The sequence below is a fragment of the Gobio gobio genome (genome assembly GCF_949357685.1).
Source record: "Gobio gobio genome assembly, chromosome: 1".
NCBI lineage: Eukaryota > Metazoa > Chordata > Actinopteri > Cypriniformes > Gobionidae > Gobio > Gobio gobio.
Genome location: NC_137097.1, coordinates 83,420,849 through 83,443,371, shown reverse-complemented (window position 1 = coordinate 83,443,371; position 22,523 = coordinate 83,420,849). Strand labels below are relative to the sequence as shown.

At 38.1% G+C, this 22,523-nt stretch overlaps 1 protein-coding gene across 1 annotated transcript in view; it reads right to left on the bottom strand.

Moving 5' to 3' along the window:
* Positions 1-4,029, bottom strand: part of LOC307129192 (uncharacterized protein) — a 37,822-nt gene extending 33,793 nt beyond the window's left edge. Inside the window, exon 1 of the mRNA XM_079821406.1 lies at positions 3,901-4,029. The gene's annotated coding sequence lies outside the window, so the exon portion shown is untranslated. The remainder of the gene's footprint in view (positions 1-3,900) is intronic.
* Between the last annotated feature and the right edge of the window lie 18,494 nt (positions 4,030-22,523).

Here is a 22,523-nt window from a genome sequence, read left to right as displayed (position 1 = left end):
TGATCAACACATATTAATATGAATATTATCAGTGTTGAAAACAGCTTCATGTTTTGTAGAAGCTGTGATACATTTTATTTTTCAGGATTATTTGATGAATAGAAAGATCAAAAGAGTATATATTTATACCTCTTTTTATTTGAGATATAAACTTTTGTAAAGATAATAAATGTCTATATGTCTTTTACAAACGTCTTTACGTTCACTTTGTTTTGATCAGTTTAATGCATCCTTGCTAAATAAAAATATGAATTTCTTTAAAAAGAACATCTTATTGAACCCAAACTTTTGAACAGTAGTGTACACAACATTTATAGGTTTGGGGTCTGTTTGACAACAACAACAAAAAAACTGTGCTACAGTTATATGAGATTAAATAGTAAAAAGTGCACATTATCATCTTTTGCCTGAAATATGAACTAATGCTAATCTTTCTCCTGTTACTCTCCTGTTTCTATCTCAGGATGCACAGCAAGGTTACTAGAGATTACGCCAGCTCCAGTTTGGATCCAGCCTCACTCACGAAGACTTCAGATGATTGCAACTATAGATGGGAATGCAAAACTGCCAGATATTGTCCTTATATTGTAATCGTTGGCCCGGTTATACAGACAGGTCTTAGATTAAGCCAAGGTTAGGGCTTAGTTCAATTAGGACCATGTAAGTAGCTTTTTTAAATGTGCCTTAGAAAAAAAAAACACATTACTGGTGTGAATCTTGAGACAAAACAATGACACTGGCATATTTTAAGATATATCAGGTCAAGTTGCTTTCAGTTAAAGGCTTAGTTCACACAAAAATGAAATCCTAGGGTGTGTATGACATTGTTCTTTAAGCCAAACACAATCAGAGTCATATTAATACAATTTATTAAATGTATTAATTTAATGTCCCTCTTCCAAGCTTTATAATGGTAGTGAATGGCTGTTTCTGTTTTGAAGTCCATAAAAGTGCATCTATCCATCATAAAACACGGCTCTGGGCGGTCTGCCGGAAGCTAGATATTTTACTTTATAACATGTTAGATCTGGACATTTTTCTTACACAAACCCATCGATATGCTTTAGAAGGCCTTGATTAACCCCTGGAGCCCTTGTGGAGCACTTTTATAATGGATAGATGCACTTTTTTGAGCTTCAAGTTTTGGGCTGCCATTCACTGCCATTGTAAAGCTTAGAAAAACCAGGATATGTTTTAATATAACTCTGTGTTCGTCTGAAAGTAGAATGCAATATACACTAGGGATGACTTGAGGGAGGGTAAATCATGGGGTAATGTTAATTTTTGGGTGAACTATCCCTTTAAGACAGCTCAAACATGCATTTTAGTCCGGGTACTAGCTTAAAGGGGTAGTTCACCCAAAAATATAAATCCTGTCATTAATTCCTCTCCCTCATGTCGTTCCAAACCCGTAAGACCTTCGTTCATCTTCAGACACAAATGAAGATATTTCTGATGAAATCCGAGAGCTCTCTGTCCCCTCCATAGACAGCAATGTAATTAACACTTTCAAGGGCCAGAAAGAAGTGACTCCAGTGATTCAAATTTAATTTAATGAAGCGACGAGAATACTTTAGTGTGCATAAAAACAAACAAAAATAACGACTTTAAAGCGATAGTTCACCCAAAAATGAAAATTAGCCCATGATTTACTCTCCCTCAAGTCATCCGAGGTGTGTATGACATTCTTCTTTCAGACAAATAAAATCTAAAAAGTTATATTACAAAAGTCCAGGCTAATCCAAGCATTATTATAGTAGTAATAGTTGCTCTGTTTTCCATAAAAAGTGCATCTGTCCGTCATATAACTGCTCCACGCGGCTCTGGGGTGTTAATAAAGGCCTTCTGAAGCGAATCGATGCGTTTGTGGAAGAAAAATATCCATATTTAAAACTTTATCAAGTAAAGTTCCAGCCGATCGACTTTGAAAGTGGAAAGTGCCTTCTCGCAATTCAAGATGCGTACGTGATGTCATGACGAGTGGACCTGGTCGCGTTTATCTTTCGATCGGCAGGGGAACTTTCAACACTTTTTCCATAAATTGAACACGGAAGGCGGTCGCCCAAAACTTTACTTGATAAAGTTTTAAATATGGATATTTTTCTTACACAAACGCATCGATTCACTTCAGAAGGCCTTTATTAACACCCCGGAGCCACGTGGAGCAGTTATATGACGGACAGATGCACTTTTTATGGACTTCAAAAACGGAGCAACTATTACTGCTATAATAAAGCTTGGATTAGCAAGAACTTTAATATAACTCTGATTGTGTTCGTCTGAAAGAAGAATGTCATTTACACCTGGTATGACTTGAGGGGGAGTAAATCATGGGGTAATTTTCATTTTTGGGTGAACTATCCCTTTAATCACAATTTTGTTCTGGCCTGCCACTGCCAGTTTCCTACTCAGTGTACATTGTATCCCGCGCATGCGTCGTGGTATAACACAATAACAGCATCGGCTGCCACAGATCTCGAGAGCGCTGCACTGTTTACAACCAATGTTCCCTCTAAGCTGTGAGCTCTAAGCTCTCTAACGTGCTCGGCCACGCACTTGTGATGCCATGCAGAAAGAATAAAATTAATAATAATAAAATGCGTAGAAGATTGGCACAGGCTAGACCGATATTGTTGAATAAAGTCGTTATTTTTGTGTATTTTTATGCACACTAAAGTATTCTCGTCGCTTCATTAAATTAAATTTGAATCACTGGAGTCACTTCTTTCTGGCCCGATATGAGGGAGAGGAATTAATGACAGGATTTACATTTTTGGGTGAACTATCACTTTAAATCTTGTCTGTGAAACCGAAGGTTTGCATGACAGGTTTGCTGATAAACAAACAGGGATATATCAGTACATGTAACTCCGAGAAAGAGTAAACAATGTTCATTTACATACATTATTAACATTGTAACAAAGTGGGTTGAAAATCTGAGAACTTGCTCTAAAGATGTTGAAGGATAGCATAATTGTGTGTGTTTAACTGAACACAACTTTAAACTCATGACTTGCATTATCTTAAAGCTATTGCTATATGGACACTTAGTATTGTAAGACTGTATGTAGCGATGTTATCTTTTGTTCAAACCATGGTTCTCTACTATAGTAAAATTGTAATAATACCAGAGTAAAATTATGTTTATCATATAGTAACCATAGGTTTTGACACCATGGTTACTTTTGTTGTTATGGTTTTACTACAATCATTGATGAACTATGGTTAATTTTGTTAGCTTATGAAAACAAACCATGGATTTACCACAGCCTTGCAATAAAACCATAGTTAATTTTCATAAGGGTACAAATAAACTTAAATTGAATGCTCCTAATTTACTTGACTAATGTTTAATAACAGCATCTGATAAATGTATTGTTTAATCTGTTCACTGAAATGTATTTAATAAAAATAAATCTGCAACTGCTATTGAGAGGTCTGCATTGTTTTTCTCCATTATGGACATTTTGGTTAGCTTATGGAACTGATTAAAAACCGTGGACCGACGGTGGGCCGCCAGAAAACATTTGTTATAAACCAGCGGCTCAGTAGCGGACCACTGTCGGAAAAGTGGTGGCTGCCGCTAGTGGTCCGCTAGAATAACGATGAGCAAAATCCCAGCGGGCCGCCGGCGGCAGCCACCGGTGGGCCGCCAACTTTGCCTCCAGTGGTCCGCCACTGGCCCGCTGGTCGTATGTTTGCTGGGAAGGCTCATATTTTGAAATTGATTTCACAGATAAATAAAGCAGGACTTATAACAGATAAGAAATTGATTACAAACCCGAATAAAACAAATTTAGGCGGCAAGATAATGTGCAAAACGAATTATTAATGTAAACATTCAGACGCTCCTTAGTCTCTTAGCAATATAGTAATCACTAATGAAGAGAAGATACTTACACACAATCCACAAAGTCTGTCCCTTCTGGCTACTTTAACTGTTAATAACTAAACACAAGCACATCTCTTCTTCTTCTTCTTCTTCTACAAGCACATCTCTGCATCCTCACTCTCTGATCTCTGGTTCTCCGCGGGAAGTTTTGGAGCAGTCCAAATCACCAGCAGAGGTGGGGGAGTTTGGAAGAGTCCATTTGTAAGGGTGGCCTTCTTTACATTACTGATGTATTACCCATAAATAACAGCATTGTCTCTCAGTAGAGCAGTTTAACCGTCTTTTGTCACATATCCTGACTGGAATAATGTGTTTGTAAGAGCAAACAGTCAGAATAAAGTGAGATGATCTGCTGATGATCCTGAATGTCTTGTTGAATGAGTGTTGATAGTCTGAGGCTCATCAATATTAACAGAGCTGATGGAAAGACTCTTTATTTCATCTCCATAGTTCCTGTTTTCACCTCATTTATTATGATGATGTCTTCACAGCTCCTGTAAACCCTTACGAAAATAAACCATGGTTTTACTACAAATAAAACCAAAAAAACATGGTTATTGTAGTAAAACCATGGTAACCGCAAATGAACCATGGTTTTGCTTCTCTGACCATAGTTTAACCATGGTTTTTGTGGTAAAACTGTAGTTATATAAATGGTATTCAATTAGCCAAAAAAACCTGGTTACTACATTTTTACTACAATAAAACCATGGTTAATTTTCGTAAGGGAATTCACACTTAAAGCTCATTTCATTGGTAGACTGAGAGTATTTGTTTTGTATATATAACTACAGCAGAAGCAGAATACTGACATTGAGCTTAGAGAGGGTAGAAGAAGGGACTGAGAGTTTAGTCTGCAGTAGGGTTGGGTATCGGTTGGGTTTTATCCGATACCAGTACCTACTCTGTATTTTTTAAACGGTTCCGGTGCTTAAACGGTTCTTGAACCGGTACTTAAGAAAATGAAACCACACACACTTTGTCAAAAAAATAATACCCTTTTATTTACAGGGCCAAACTGGACACAATATTAACTTAAATCTTTAAACAAGTAACATGATAATAATAATAAATAAACCAATATAAAATTCAAATTCAAATTTACATAATATCAAATAAAACAATATTGTATCAAACAATATAATAATACTGGGGATTAATAGAGATTACAACAAGGGTAATCTAATCTCCATTTTCTCTTCCTAATGACCTGAACTGAACAGTGCAACAACTTAAATATTAGAATAGAAACAAATAAAAGTATAAAACAGGATATTCACAACAGTATTGCACATTTAAAGAAGCTTTTGTGACTGGTGGTGAGGACACTTTACATCAGTTTTTAACAATTCTTCTGCAGGAATATCACCATATTGGCCTTCTCTGGCAATATACGGCATCTTTCCTGACTTATGGCATGCCCAGCACAGGTGAAAACCCTCTCAGAGGGGGTTGATGAGGCCTGCACACACAAGTACGCCTCTGATAGGACAGACAAATTAGGGAGGTTATCCCTCTTACCCCCCCCACCAGGCCACAGGGTCTTGTCCAGATGGGATGGCTGGCAGGCCTTTGTAGATCTCTATCTCTTTCTGGACCTGCTCTGTGATGGAGAGGGCACTGCTTTTGGTCTGAGTTGTATGAAGTTCTCGGTCTTCATCCTCAAACAACTGCTCCAAGGCTGACATCTTGTACATACAAACAAGTTCAGTATAGCACAAAAAAACAACTATTCATTAATTGTAAACTAGATAGACAGTATATGGTTGAACTTACACATCTGCCTGCTTGGTCCTCCTCCTCACCTGCCTCAGTCTGATGAGGGTCCTCCTCTATTGGAAGCTGTAGACACAGAGTGCCCAATCAAATCAAATCAAATCACTTTATTGTCACACAACCATATACACAAGTGCAACAGTTGGTGAAATTCTTAGGTGCAGTTCCGAGCAACATAGCAGTCATGACATGACATGTACAACATTTAAAGCAACATCAGATTACAACATCTGATGCGCACACAATTACTCACAGCACAGTAAACACTACAATAAACAATAAATAATTTACACAATGTGAGTGTAGTTCTCACAGCTTTAACCAATATACACATACTTACAATATACATATACTTTAAACAATATACACTAAACATACATTAAACAGTATACATTAAGCTATAATAATAATAATAATATACAATGTACAGTATACAATATTATTCACAGTAGAGATCCAATGTACAATAGGTGCTATATGATAAATAATGTGTATATAATGTGTGTGTATCTACAGTGGGTTGTGCTGAGTGATATTCTGTCAGTGTGTGTTATGATCCTGATGGATCAAGAGTTAAGGAGTCTAATTGCTTGTGGGAAGAAGCTGTTCTGGAGTCGGCTGGTGCGTGTTCTGATGCTGCGGTACCGTCTGCCTGATGGCAGCAGTGAGAGCAGCCCATGGCTCGGGTGGCTAGAGTCTCTGATGATCCTCTGAGCTCTCTTCACACACCGCCTGGCGTAAATGTCCTGGAGGGAGGGAAGCTCACCTCCGATGATGCAGCTGGCCGTGCGCACTACCCTTTGCAGGGCTTTGCGGCTGCGGACTGTACTGTTGCCGTACCAGGTGGTGATGCAGCCAGTCAGCAGGCTCTCTATGGTGGTTGGTGAGCTTCCCTCCCTCCAGGACATTTATGCCAGGCGGTGTGTGAAGAGAGCTCAGAGGATCATCAGAGACTCTAGCCACCCGAGCCATGGGCTGCTCTCACTGCTGCCATCAGGCAGACGGTACCGCAGCATCAGAACACGCACCAGCCGACTGGACAAAATATCACTCAGCACAACCCACTGCAGATACACACACATTATATACACATTATTTATCATATAGCACCTATTGTACATTGGATCTCTACTGTGAATAATATTGTATACTGTACATTGTATATTATTATTATTATAGCTTAATGTATACTGTTTAATGTATGTTTTAGTGTATATTGTTTAAAGTATATGTATATTGTAAGTATGTGTATATTGTTTAAAGCGGTGAGTAGTAGTAAATATGCTATACCTTATGTCAGAATGATTTATGGCTTTGACCTTTGACCTTTAGGGGGCGGGGCTTTCCGGGTGAAGGGGGTTATCCGGTATAGGTCATAATGACCTTTGACCTTGTTGTTTCCCTTCCCCTCCCCTCCGGTATAATAAATCATGTTTTGACAGAAAGTTTTTATCTTTGATGTTACGGTTTTATTGTTTGAAGTTAGTATAATATATCATGTTTTGACATAAAGTTTGAGTTTTTGACATACGGTTTTTTGTTTGAAGTTAGTATAATATATCTTGTTTTGACATAAAGTTTGAGTTTTTGACATACGGTTTTTTGTTTGAAGTTAGTATAATATATCATGTTTTGACATAAAGTTTGAGTTTTTGATGTCGCTGTACTGTGAAAACTGAAGTGTATTTCACACAAACAGGATTCACAATATATCATGTATTGACAGAAAGTTTTTATCTTTGATGTTACGGTTTTATTGTTTGAAGTTAGTATATCATGGTTTGACAGAAAGTTTGAGTTTTTGATGTCAGGATCTCCCTCCCACCCTCCGCATTTCCAGAGCATATCTGACTGTGCTGTGACAGTCTGAAACATATCACACACATGCATTCTGTTCTTTTAAAATAATATAAATGAAAAAATACCTCACACAAGTTGAATGTTTATAAAATAGCATATTAAAAAATCCAAATATTTACAGAGTTGAAGGAAAACAAACCTGCTTTTGAAGCAGCACAATACTAATCATGTCTTGACACAAAGTTTGAGTTTTTGACGACTCAGGGGTGTGTGTGTATGTGTGTGTATGTGTATGTGTGTGTGTGTGTGTGTGTGTGTGTGTGTGTGTGTGTGTGTGTGTGTGTGTGTGTGTGTGTGTGTGTGTGTGTGTGTGTGTGTATGTGTGTGTGTGTTATTTGCATGATGATGATGATGATGATGATAGTTGAAAAATACTATAATCTTTAATGTCAAGTAGGATGTTGAAAGAAACCATTCTGTGTACATGACACACTTTATGGAAAAAAATATATTTGAAATGCTAGTTTGTCAAAAGAGAAAGTTCAATCATATATTTTTAAAAAAATTCTTAAATGAAAGGTCTGCGTTCAACACACGTTTTCCCATGTGAGGAATAGCTTGAACTCACAACTCTTTGTTGACAACAAGCATCTTCACCTAAAACAGAACTCACTCCAGCAAACAAAGAAATGTGGACAGTGTTATGCTATCTGGACAAGGTGGATAAATCATAGTGGAGTAAAAAAACACCATTTGAAAAACCACAATGCATTATAAACAGTGCTTTTCTTGTATGGTGTACATTTGAGCTATATTTTATTTGTTATTTGGGGGTCTTGAATTTACATGGTGTGTTGCACACTCATCTTTTTTTTTCCTTCTCATTTTGTCTACGGGTTTTACCAGAGTTGTACCTTTGTTTAACAACCTCAAACTTTAATGAATGTGAGGCTTTCAGTACAATAGTCAGATGTGATTCAGATGTAATTGTTTTAAGTGTAAACTGCACAAATTCATTTGTGTTGATGCTTCATGCGACCCCACATCATAAATAGCTGTAAAGTTGTTCTCTTCTCAAACAGCAAGGACTATTACTTAAATTCATTATTTTATTTATTCCAATAAACATTGAATGTTGACAGCTCTCAAAAAGAGTCTTCACCTAAAAACAGTGAAATGTGAACAGTGTCGTCTGCTTTCTGAACAAGATGACTAAAAACTTGTCTAACTTTTGCAACATTTTGCAAACTTCCAAAACTGCTCACGAATGGATTTTGTATATTTATTATAATTGGTACTTCACAATATGTGCTGTGCCCTCTTTTCTTAGTTATTTAGTCTTTTGAATTTTACATGGATGTTCTAGATACACATAATTCCTGTGTAGAGTTTATGTTTGAAAGTTATCTTAGCCTTTACACGAGTGTGGAACTTTGCATCACAGCGTTGTGACATTTCCCTGACAAAATATGTAGGTGTGTAAAAATAAAAAAATCTGATTTTAGCACAACTACTGTGTAATCAAGAAGGTATTCCCTGTGGTTGTTAAACACTTCAGGTAATTAATTTGAAATGTAGGTGTTCTGCTTTTGTGACACAACATGTATAAATGTTTAAATCGACTTTGGGTCATTTCATTGGAATACATGGTTTAGAGCATCATGGTTTTAGTTTTGAAAAATACAGAAATAAAGGAATAACTATATGGCTTACTGGGGGAAGATAACTGTGGGTGTAAGTGACTTTTTGTCTTGTTTTAGTAAAATAACCGTACTTGGTCAATCAAAAGTTGCATTAATGTTTTTATTATGTCTAATCAATTTCTTGAGAGAAACCGAAAGGTTTGCAATGCCATCTAGAGTTCACGATGCCAGACCCTTGCCGATTTACCAGAGCTGTGTTGTAAAACATCGCAAAACATCGTTAGACCATGTTTTACAGCCTTTGACGCTTTACTGATTCCATGTTCCGACCAGACATCCTTTCTCGTACACAAAAACAGAAAAATACAAAACAGCATGATACAAAGTATTTACATTCTGTATGATGTCGTAAAAGTTTAGACGTTCAACTGTCTGTGCGTGTTTGTGTGTGTGTGTGTGTGTGTGCAAGGTGTTAGATGGTTGAAAGATCAAAGAATGAGTAAATAACTAAATTACCTAAAAATAACATTTTAAAACGATATTTGGTCAAATTATTTTACCAAAGTCTAAAAAAACTACACTTTGCATGGGGCTACCTTTTACTTTGGTCGGGGAGATACAGCTATACACACCAGTTCTATCCTCGTTTGTCGTTTGTGTGTGATGACGTCTCAAACAGAACAGATTAAGCTATTTGATGTTAAATGTTAAAAACTGCTCGTTGGAAAAATTTTAACTACTGTTGCGTGATATGTCTAATGCTTACGCATTGTAATCGTCACTTACAGTAACTTACTGGTGCATCTGTTCATCTGGTACCTTTCATGGCAACGGAACATTTCAACTTTGCGTTAAACCTGGTTTGAAACAGTGGTTTAGAAACACATTTTACCTCTTCTGAAATTGTTTACATCATGTGAAAACATTGTACCTATCCTATCCTGTCTTGACTTTTTTGTTTTTAGCATTTTTAATGTTGTGTAATGTTTTAATGGGGAACCACTCTTCAAATGTAGGCCTGTGTGAAGAGATTTTTTATAAAAACAACCCTGATTGCAGTGTTTAACCTCAAAAGTTTCACATTTAAAAAGCATATAGTTTTATACTGCTTCAGAAACACATTTTTACTTTTCTGACAAATGCCTGAATATATTACGTTTTTGTATTTAGAGGTCTGCATCACTTTAAAGTTTTAAAGTTATATGTGAAAGTGTGTGTGAAAAACTTTCTTCAAATGTAATAAAAATGTTCTTTAATGAACCCCCCCCCCCCCCCCCCCCCCGATCGTAGCCTACTGTTTGGAGACAAAAGTATAAGATTTTTAATTAAAAAACCTGAATCCAGCGTTTAATCTAAAACTTTTCACATTTTATAATTTTAAAGCATATAGGTTTATACTGCTTCAGAAACACATTTAACTTTTCTGATAAATTCCTGAATATAGTAGGCTACGTTTTTGTATTTAAAGGTCTGCATCACTTTAAAGTTTTAGTTGTATGTGAAAATGTTAAATGCGTGTGAAAAAACTTTCAAATGTAAAAAAAACTTTCTTTATTCTTGATCGCAATGTTTACCACCCCAACTGTATGGGGCAAGATTTTTTTATAAAAACAACCCCTGAATCTTTAATCTCAAAACCTTGTTTCACATTTTTACCATTTTAAAATCATATAGTTTTATACTATTTCAGAAACACGTTTTACTTTTTCTGATAAATGCCTGAATAAGAAATGTTTTAGTTGTTAACGATCTGCATCGCTTAAAAGTTTTAAGTTAGTATGTAGAAATGTTACATGCGTGTAAAAACTTTCTTCAAATGTAAGAAAAAAACTTTCTTTAATGAAAATTACCATGATGATGTAACCACGTTTCACGCTTTTAAAGTTTAAAGCGCATAGTTTTGAACAGTTTAAACTTTATTTTTTTTAAGTAAAACTCTATTATTTTTATAAATGTTATTTAATTATTTTGCCAACATTTAAATCTACGTGTGTGTGTCATTTGTTCAATTATTTTACCGTTTTATTAAATCTGTATGGACTGGGGTGTATTCTTCTGCGCCGAGGGGAGTGTAAGGTCTGGGGGGGGGGGGTTACGCACAGCTCCCCAGAGTCCATTCATGTTTCATCGTCAGAGAGAAAGGATGTATTTGCTTCTTAGTGAGTAAGAAACAACTGTTTTTGCCTAAACTAAATACAAATTTAACAGCTTGGAAGGACGCTTTCGCGCAGAGCTCAGTAAGATGTAATGTTTTGAAGATGTAATGTGAAACAACTTAACATTGTTTGTTTGATGTGATTTTTAACCACATTTCTTTGATATGTTTAATGCATACTTGTTTGAAAACAGTGTTTTCTCTATCTTTACAAACCGTACGTCAAATATATTCTTTAACTTGTTTTTATATTTATGCTTAAAAACATTTTAAATGATTGAACATTGACTTTTTACAAAGTTTTATGTGAAATACAATCTTTGTTTAATAAAAACTATTCCCTGATCTTGTCACTGTTATCCCAACACAATCTCTCAAATTTTAAAACGTTTCAAGCACATTCATTTATATTATTTTAAAAGAACAGAATGTTTGTGTGTGTGTGTGTGTGATACGCTTCAGACTGTCACAGACAGTCTGTATACTCTGGAATGCGGAGGGGGATCCTAAGGATGTAGGCTACTACGCTGCTAAAAGATTATAATTGGGTAATAAATTAGGAGAGATCTAAAGCGGTATGCTTATTCACCCGAACCTGTCACACACACACACACACACACACACACACACACACCCCTGAGTCTTCAAAAACTCAAACTCATGACATGATTAGTATTGTGCTGCTTCGAAAGCAGGTTTGTTTTCCTTCAACTCTTTAAATATTTGGATTTTTTAGTAAGCTATTTTATAAACATTCAACTTGTGTGAGGTATTTTTTCATTTATATTATTTTAAAAGAACAGAATGCATGTGTGTGATATGTTTCAGACTGTCACAGCACAGTCAGATATGCTCTGGAAATGCGGAGGGTGGGAGGGAGATCCTGACATCAAAAACTCAAACTTTCTGTCAAACCATGATATACTAACTTCAAACAATAAAACCGTAACATCAAAGATAAAAACTTTCTGTCAAAACATGATATATTGTGAATCCTGTTTGTGTGAAATACACTTCAGTTTTCACAGTACAGCGACATCAAAAACTCAAACTTTATGTCAAAACATGATATATTATACCGGAGGGGAGGGGAGGGATTAAATCATACTAGAGCGGGGTAAACTGGGGTAAATCATACTAGAGCTGGGTAAACTGGGGTAAATCATACTAGAGCTGGGTAAACTGGGGTAAATCATACTAGAGCGGGGTAAACTGGGGTAAATCATAATAGAGCGGGGTAAACTGGGGTAAATCATACTATAGCGGGGTAAACTGGGGTAAATCATACTAGAGCGGGGTAAACTGGGGTAAATCATACTAGCACAGGGTAAACTGGGGTAAATCATACTAGAGCGGGGTAAACTGGGGTAAATCATAATAGAGCGGGGTAAACTGGGGTAAATCATACTATAGCGGGGTAAACTGGGGTAAATCATACTAGAGCTGGGTAAACTGGGGTAAATCATACTAGAGCTGGGTAAACTGGGGTAAATCATACTAGAGCTGGGTAAACTGGGGTAAATCATACTAGAGCTGGGTAAACTGGGGTAAATCATACTAGAACGGGGTAAACTGGGGCAAATCATACTAGAGCGGGGTAAACTGGGGTAAATCATACTAGCACAGGGTAAACTGGGGTAAATCATACTAGAGCTGGGTAAACTGGGGTAAATCATACTAGAGCGGGGTAAACTGGGGTAAATCATACTAGAGCTGGGTAAACTGGGGTAAATCATACTAGAGCTGGGTAAACTGGGGTAAATCATACTAGAGCTGGGTAAACTGGGGTAAATCATACTAGCACAGGGTAAACTGGGGTAAATCATACTAGCACAGGGTAAACTGGGGTAAATCATACTAGCACAGGGTAAACTGGGGTAAATCATACTAGAGCTGGGTAAACTGGGGTAAATCATACTAGAGCTGGGTAAACTGGGGTAAATCATACTAGAGCTGGGTAAACTGGGGTAAATCATACTAGAGCTGGGTAAACTGGGGTAAATCATACTAGAGCGGGGTAAACTGGGGTAAATCATACTAGAGCTGGGTAAACTGGGGTAAATCATACTAGAGCGGGGTAAACTGGGGCAAATCATACTAGCACGGGGTAAACTGGGGCAAATCATACTAGAGCGGGGTTAACTGGGGTAAATCATACTAGCACGGGGTAAACTGGGGCAAATCATACTAGAGCGGGGTAAACTGGGGTAAATCATACTAGAGCGGGGTAAACTGGGGTAAATCATACTAGCACGGGGTAAACTGGGGTAAATCATACTAGAGCGGGGTAAACTGGGGTAAATCATACTAGAGCAGGGTAAACTGGGGTAAATCATACTAGAGCGGGGTAAACTGTGGTAAATCATACTAGAGCGGGGTAAACTGGGGTAAATCATACTAGAGCGGGGTAAACTGGGGTAAATCATACTAGAGCGGGGTAAACTGGGGTAAATCATACTAGAGCGGGGTAAACTGGGGTAAATCATACTAGAGCTGGGTAAACTGGGGTAAATCATACTAGAGCTGGGTAAACTGGGGTAAATCATACTAGAGCGGGGTAAACTGGGGTAAATCATACTAGAGCTGGGTAAACTGGGGTAAATCATACTAGCACGGGGTAAACTGGGGCAAATCATACTAGAGCGGGGTTAACTGGGGTAAATCATACTAGAGCTGGGTAAACTGGGGCAAATCATACTAGCACGGGGTAAACTGGGGCAAATCATACTAGAGCGGGGTTAACTGGGGTAAATCATACTAGAGCTGGGTAAACTGGGGTAAATCATACTAGCACGGGGTAAACTGTGGTAAATCATACTAGAGCGGGGTAAACTGGGGTAAATCATACTAGAGCGGGGTAAACTGGGGTAAATCATACTAGAGCGGGGTAAACTGGGGTAAATCATACTAGCACCGGGTAAACTGGGGTAAATCATACTAGAACGGGGTAAACTGGGGTAAATCATACTAGAGCGGGGTAAACTGGGGTAAATCATAATAGAGCGGGGTAAACTGGGGTAAATCATACTATAGCGGGGTAAACTGGGGTAAATCATACTAGAGCTGGGTAAACTGGGGTAAATCATACTAGCACAGGGTAAACTGGGGTAAATCATACTAGAGCGGGGTAAACTGGGGTAAATCATACTAGAGCTGGGTAAACTGGGGTAAATCATACTAGAGCTGGGTAAACTGGGGTAGCCTAAATCATACTAGAGCTGGGTAAACTGGGGTAAATCATACTAGAGCGGGGTAAACTGGGGTAAATCATACTAGCACAGGGTAAACTGGGGTAAATCATACTAGAGCTGGGTAAACTGGGGTAAATCATACTAGAGCTGGGTAAACTGGGGTAAATCATACTAGAGCGGGGTAAACTGGGGTAAATCATACTAGAGCAGGGTAAACTGGGGTAAATCATACTAGAGCTGGGTAAACTGGGGTAAATCATACTAGAGCTGGGTAAACTGGGGTAAATCATACTAGAGCTGGGTAAACTGGGGTAAATCATACTAGAGCTGGGTAAACTGGGGTAAATCATACTAGAGCAGGGTAAACTGGGGTAAATCATACTAGAGCGGGGTAAACTGGGGTAAATCATACTAGCACGGGGTAAACTGGGGTAAATCATACTAGAACGGGGTAAACTGGGGTAAATCATACTAGCACAGGGTAAACTGGGGTAAATCATACTAGAGCGGGGTAAACTGGGGTAAATCATACTAGAGCTGGGTAAACTGGGGTAAATCATACTAGAGCTGGGTAAACTGGGGTAAATCATACTAGAGCTGGGTAAACTGGGGTAAATCATACTAGAGCGGGGTAAACTGGGGTAAATCATACTAGCACAGGGTAAACTGGGGTAAATCATACTAGAGCTGGGTAAACTGGGGTAAATCATACTAGCACAGGGTAAACTGGGGTAAATCATACTAGCACAGGGTAAACTGGGGTAAATCATACTAGAGCTGGGTAAACTGGGGTAAATCATACTAGCACAGGGTAAACTGGGGTAAATCATACTAGCACAGGGTAAACTGGGGTAAATCATACTAGCACAGGGTAAACTGGGGTAAATCATACTAGAGCTGGGTAAACTGGGGTAAATCATACTAGAGCTGGGTAAACTGGGGTAAATCATACTAGAGCTGGGTAAACTGGGGTAAATCATACTAGAGCGGGGTAAACTGGGGTAAATCATACTAGAGCTGGGTAAACTGGGGTAAATCATACTAGAGCGGGGTAAACTGGGGCAAATCATACTAGCACGGGGTAAACTGGGGCAAATCATACTAGAGCGGGGTTAACTGGGGTAAATCATACTAGAGCTGGGTAAACTGGGGTAAATCATACTAGCACGGGGTAAACTGTGGTAAATCATACTAGAGCGGGGTAAACTGGGGTAAATCATACTAGAGCGGGGTAAACTGGGGTAAATTATACTAGAGCGGGGTAAACTGGGGTAAATCATACTAGCACCGGGTAAACTGGGGTAAATCATACTAGAACGGGGTAAACTGGGGTAAATCATACTAGAGCGGGGTAAACTGGGGTAAATCATAATAGAGCGGGGTAAACTGGGGTAAATCATACTATAGCGGGGTAAACTGGGGTAAATCATACTAGAGCTGGGTAAACTGGGGTAAATCATACTAGCACAGGGTAAACTGGGGTAAATCATACTAGAGCGGGGTAAACTGGGGTAAATCATACTAGAGCTGGGTAAACTGGGGTAAATCATACTAGAGCTGGGTAAACTGGGGTAGCCTAAATCATACTAGAGCTGGGTAAACTGGGGTAAATCATACTAGAGCGGGGTAAACTGGGGTAAATCATACTAGCACAGGGTAAACTGGGGTAAATCATACTAGAGCTGGGTAAACTTACTAGAGCTGGGTAAACTGGGGTAAATCATACTAGAGCTGGGTAAACTGGGGTAAATCATACTAGAGCGGGGTAAACTGGGGTAAATCATACTAGAGCGGGGTAAACTGGGGTAAATCATACTAGAGCGGGGTAAACTGGGGTAAATCATACTAGCACGGGGTAAACTGGGGTAAATCATACTAGAACGGGGTAAACTGGGGTAAATCATACTAGCACAGGGTAAACTGGGGTAAATCATACTAGAGCGGGGTAAACTGGGGTAAATCATACTAGAGCTGGGTAAACTGGGGTAAATCATGCTAGAGCTGGGTAAACTGGGGTAAATCATACTAGAGCGGGGTAAACTGGGGTAAATCATACTAGCACAGGGTAAACTGGGGTAAATCATACTAGAGCGGGGTAAACTGGGGTAAATCATACTAGAGCTGGGTAAACTGGGGTAAATCATACTAGCACAGGGTAAACTGGGGTAAATCATACTAGAGCGGGGTAAACTGGGGTAAATCATACTAGAGCTGGGTAAACTGGGGTAAATCATACTAGAGCTGGGTAAACTGGGGTAAATCATACTAGAGCTGGGTAAACTGGGGTAAATCATACTAGAGCGGGGTAAACTGGGGTAAATCATACTAGCACAGGGTAAACTGGGGTAAATCATACTAGAGCGGGGTAAACTGGGGTAAATCATACTAGAGCTGGGTAAACTGGGGTAAATCATACTAGAGCGGGGTAAACTGGGGTAAATCATACTAGAGCAGGGTAAACTGGGGTAAATCATACTAGAGCTGGGTAAACTGGGGTAAATCATACTAGAGCTGGGTAAACTGGGGTAAATCATACTAGAGCGGGGTAAACTGGGGTAAATCATACTAGAGCGGGGTAAACTGGGGTAAATCATACTAGAGCGGGGTAAACTGGGGTAAATCATACTAGCACGGGGTAAACTGTGGTAAATCATACTAGAGCGGGGTAAACTGGGGTAAATCATACTAGAGCGGGGTAAACTGGGGTAAATCATACTAGCACAGGGTAAACTGGGGTAAATCATACTAGAGCGGGGTAAACTGGGGTAAATCATACTAGCACGGGGTAAACTGGGGTAAATCATACTAGAGCGGGGTAAACTGTGTTAATCTATCTATCTATCTATCTATCTATCTATCTATCTATCTATCTATCTATCTATCTATCTATCTATCTATCTATCTATCTATCTATCTATCTATCTATCTATCTATCTATCTATCTATCTATCTATCTATCTATCTTCTGATAGACTGTATTAACTTCAAAACAGTCAACCTTTTAAACTACTTTAAACTGAAAATTTTAAACTTTTTAAAAAACTTTTTCAAACCTTCTGGTCAACTTCCCAAGCCAACTTAAAGTTTGTCTCGACAAAAAATAATCAATAAAACCGTATGTCAAAAACTCAAACTTTATGTCAAAACATGATATATTATACTAACTTCAAACAATAAAACCGTATGTCAAAAACTCAAACTTTATGTCAAAACATGATATATTATACCGGAGGGGAGGGGAGGGGAAACAACAAGGTCAAAGGTCATTCTGATCTATACCGGATGACCCCCTCACCCGGAAGCCCCGCCCCCTAAAGGTCAAAGGTCAAAGCCATAAATCATTCTGATAGTTGGTATAGCATACTTACTACTCCCATAGTATTGGAAGAGTTATATAGAAATCTCCAAAACATGGAAGGTGGTAGAGTTCCTGGAATTGATGGACTTCCAGTTGAATTTTATACGTCGTATTGGAGTATAATAGGAGAAGATTTATTGGAAGTTCTGAACAGCAGTTTATCTGAAGGATGTCTACCTTTAAGTTGTCGAAGAGGAGTTCTTACTCTTTTACCAAAAAAAGGTGATTTAACTAATATAAAAAGTTGGAGACCTGTATCTTTGTTATGTTGCAATTACAAAATACTTTCTAAAGTGTTAGCAACAAGACTTGGAAAGGTTTTGGAAGAGGTTTTAAACCCAGATCAGTCATATTGCATACCTGGCAGATCCATATTTGAAAATATTTCTCTAATTAGAGATATTTTTGAAGTAGTTAAAATATTTGGTTTGAATGCAGGCTTGATTTCCATCGATCAGGAGAAAGCATTTGATCGTGTTGAACATGATTATCTATGGAAAGTTTTTAAAGCTTTTGGATTTTCTTTTAGAAAAGCAGGCTTGCTTCATCAACGCCGTTCGGCTCCGAAGTGAATGACGTCAGTGCGATGCTCTCGCTTCCTGTTTATACCCGCGGCGCGGGGCGGAGCGCGAGATGCAAATCTCGCACACGCCAATGGCCCAATGGCCTGTTCTCTAAATCTCGAAGCTGATAGGGGCTCTCTAAAGTGATCCCAATTCGTCGTTAAGACCGACGTACGTCGTAGTGACCGCCTGAAAGGGAACAAAGGTTGGGTTTTATTGTACTTACATTTATGTATATGGAATTTAGCAAAAATTTAAATTAAATTTATAATATAGTATTCTTTCCTTTTACTTGAGGGGATATTATTAAAACCAAATATAACGTTTTCTAAACACAAAGAAAAAGTGGGGTCAATGTTGTCAATTATAAATCTGGACAAATCTTTCCAAAATGTTCTTACATGAACGCAATGCCAAAATAAATGAAACAAGGTTTCAGCCAATGTATTGCAAAAAGAACAGTTCAGATCAATATCCTTTTTAAATTTAACAAGAAACTTATTTACTGGGTAGTATCTGTGTAAGATTTTGAAACTTACTTCCTTTATTTTATTTACCAATAAATATTTGTTTGGTAAGGTCCAGATGGCCTTCCATAACAAACCTTCGACCAGTCTATTCCAATAAACAATACAGTTTGGCCTGGTGACAATATCTTTTTGAAATAATGAACGAATAGTTTTATTAACATTTATGACTCCGATATCACACAGAGTTGAGTTTCATCTGCACGCCGCTTGCTCATAGGTATGCGAGCAGTAGTGATGTTACGTTTGTGAACGAATCGTTCTTTTTGAACGAATCTTTTAGGTGAACGAATCTTGACCAGCTATTGAACGATACTGATAGCGAACATGTAGAGCTCGGCTTGTGTAGTTAGGCATATACGGTATGCAGCAAAGAAAGACATGTACACGTTACCATTTTAATGAAAACAGTGTAATAATGCAGGCTGATGGTTAAATGATTACTTAAGGACTGATGTATTTTGTTTGTATTATTTATTTTCATTGTTGTTGTCTTATAAAATTAATACAAATTACTTCATTACGTATGAGTCATGTCATGCAATTCTCGAAAAACTGTAAAACAAATAAAAAATGCGATATTATTGGTGGTAACGAACACGTCCATCACTGACCGAGTTTCTTTTTTGAGTCAGAACGGATCTCGTTCGTGAACGAATCGAACGAACTGGTACATCTGGTTCATGAACGAATTGAACCACCAACGATACTGAACGAACACGCCCATCACTGAACGAGAGAGAGAGAGATCTCGTTCGTGAACGAATTGAACGACCTGCTACATCTCGTTCGTGGAAATGGATGTCGGTCATTTAGCATGTGAACCAGTCTCGTTCAGCAATAAGCAGAGAGCGGATGGCTGCAAAGCGCAGTTTTAGGCTACGATTGTTTATAACTCCACGTTCGTTTACCATAATCCCAGATATATGAATGTGTAAATGTCTGACCAAACAATTAAATGTTAATCATGCAAAAAAACCTTTGTGCTTTGGTCTTCTGAACCACTTATTTAGACTTATTTTATTTAATGATAGATTATGCACACATTTGAATAAAGCCAAATAATTTTTTTTGTAAGTAAATACGTTCGTTGACTTAAAGGGGCTATATGCAACTTTTTCCCCAAAATAAACGTAACAATAGCCTTTTTATTTTACCATTAATGACTCAAACATCTCCTGATGAGCATACTGACACCTTGTCCGCTCACAGTGGGTGCACCTATAAGCCTGTATCCTATTTTTCCTATTTTCTGGCGGGTCGTTTTTTTCCCGCGCTGTCTGCGGATGTGACGTCACCACCGCTGCGAGAGCCAGCAGAAAATAAGAGCAGTTCTGTTTTTTGGCCACAGGTGTCAGTCGCGAGTTTAAATTTCAGAAAAACGCATATAGCCCCTTTAAGAAATAACGCATAAGACACTCTTTTTGCCACCTGCTGGGATATTTATGGAATATAAAAAAAATGGTCATTGAACGAATCAGTGAACGAATCATTGATCACTGATCACGACGACATTGTGTGTAAGTATAACTTCTAATGTTTTTCTCATTCCTTGTTTAACTTTACCGTGACTGTTTTTATTAATACCAGTCTCATGTAATTGTTTTCCAGCTGCCTGTAAGACGTATTATGAATCGACACGACGGAGCGGAAACTGCGAAGTTTAGCTCGGAGTCGATCAAGAAGAAAAAGGGTAAGATTTATTATATTAGATCCGTTTTTTGTCAATGTGAGTATTTTTCAGGTTGCTTATTGTCTTTATGGATTGTATTACAGTTGCTTGAAGCGAGACGAAGTGTGCTGGCTGAGGATGAGATGGACATTTGGAAGTGCGCGACCATTGACCTCATGTTTGATGAGGAAGACGGCATTGTTGACGGGGTGTCTGGACGGATTGTGCGGCCACCGCCCTCTGGGCACTTCTTTTTGACGTTTTTGGAAGACAACATAAAGAGACATTACTGCTGCACTGTACATAGTTGTGTGTTTATAAATGAAGCTCTTTCTTTAAATAAACGGCACGGTCCGGGCAAATTTTCCCATATATTCCTTGATGGTATGAATAGTGTAGTTCATAGCCCAATTACATTAATATAAAACATAAATTATTACAACATAAATAATATATTTATTATTATTATTGGGGTTTACATTTATAATGAGCCAGGGTGACCAATAATGATTGGTTTGCAGTGATCTGCCAACCAATCACGAGGGATTTTTCTTTTTTAAAAGTAGTGGCTTCAGCCAATAGTGAGTGAGTAAATTCAAGTCTGGCCGTTGACTCTCTGGTTTCGCTGCTATTCATATGCTAATTAGAGGCGTCGCACCTCCGCGCGGGCTCTCAGCGGGGGGCTCTCCACCTACGTCATGGTTCGTTTACGACAATTTGTGGCACAGACGAACGCGACGTTTGCTGCCTCTAAATTGTCGAAAACTGCCGAAAATTAGGGAGATTTCCGGGAGTCTACAGGCGTTTACCGGGTCGAAAATCCCACTTTTCATGCAGTGTGGAAAACAGTTGTATAAGGTGTGTGTAAAGTTTTTTAACAAAGAAGGGTTACATCAGAAAGTTGATACACCTTGGCGGGATGCTCTGGGACTGAACGAAAATGTCAGACCAGAGTGGAGAGTGATATATAAGCCACCATTAACCAAGAAAACAGCTGACATTCATTGGAGGGTTTTACATGGAATAATCGCAGTCAATGCTTTTGTTTCTCTTTTAAATCCTGATTCAAGTCAAGATTGCCCTTTTTGTGCCGAAAAAGAGACTGTTTTTCACTGTTTTATACATTGTTTTAGGTTAAAACCATTGTTTGAATTGATAAAAAAATATCTTTTTGATTGTTTCAATGAGGTTTTTTCTGTACAGACTTTAATTTTGGTTTTAAATATGTGAGAAGTAGACGTGGTGAATGTCAGTTGTTAAATTTTTTCAAAGAAAAACAATGTCTGCTGGACATTTGGGACTCCATTAACAATATCACAATATTCCCTGTCACAAATTACATATACATCTATTCATTAGATGCTTTTATTCTTTTATCCATATACATCTATGCTTTTATATTACAAATGAGGAATACAGGAAGCGATCCGTCATGAAGAGGCAAATAAACGCAAAAAGTGCTCGAAATTCAAAGTATGATGAATGTGTTTGTGTGTGCGTCTTTTGTTAGTTTAGTTTGTGTGTATAAGGATAGTTCAATAAAGTCTTGTTAGAGTTTTCCTATATACAAGTGTCTTGAGCTGTGTGCTTGTGAGTTACTGCCTTAAACTGTTCGATTTTGTTACCCTGCTCATAATTTTATTAGTTTTAGTCACGTTCATACTCTTTTTTTTTTGTCTAGTCAAGTTTCAGTCGACTAAATGTCTGAGCATTTTAGTCAGAATTATCCATGACTATTTTCATCTAGTTTTAGTCAATGAAAAATGTATTTTAGTCTCTTTTTATTAATGCAATTCTATGTAATCCTTAAATGCATACTTCAGGTCTTAAGCAACCTGGATAGTGAAGCAATTCAAACTCAAGTTAGACATCAACCTTCATAGTATTCATCAATCAATCCATTTTAAACAATATAACAAGAAAAAATAAATAAAAGAATGCCTGTT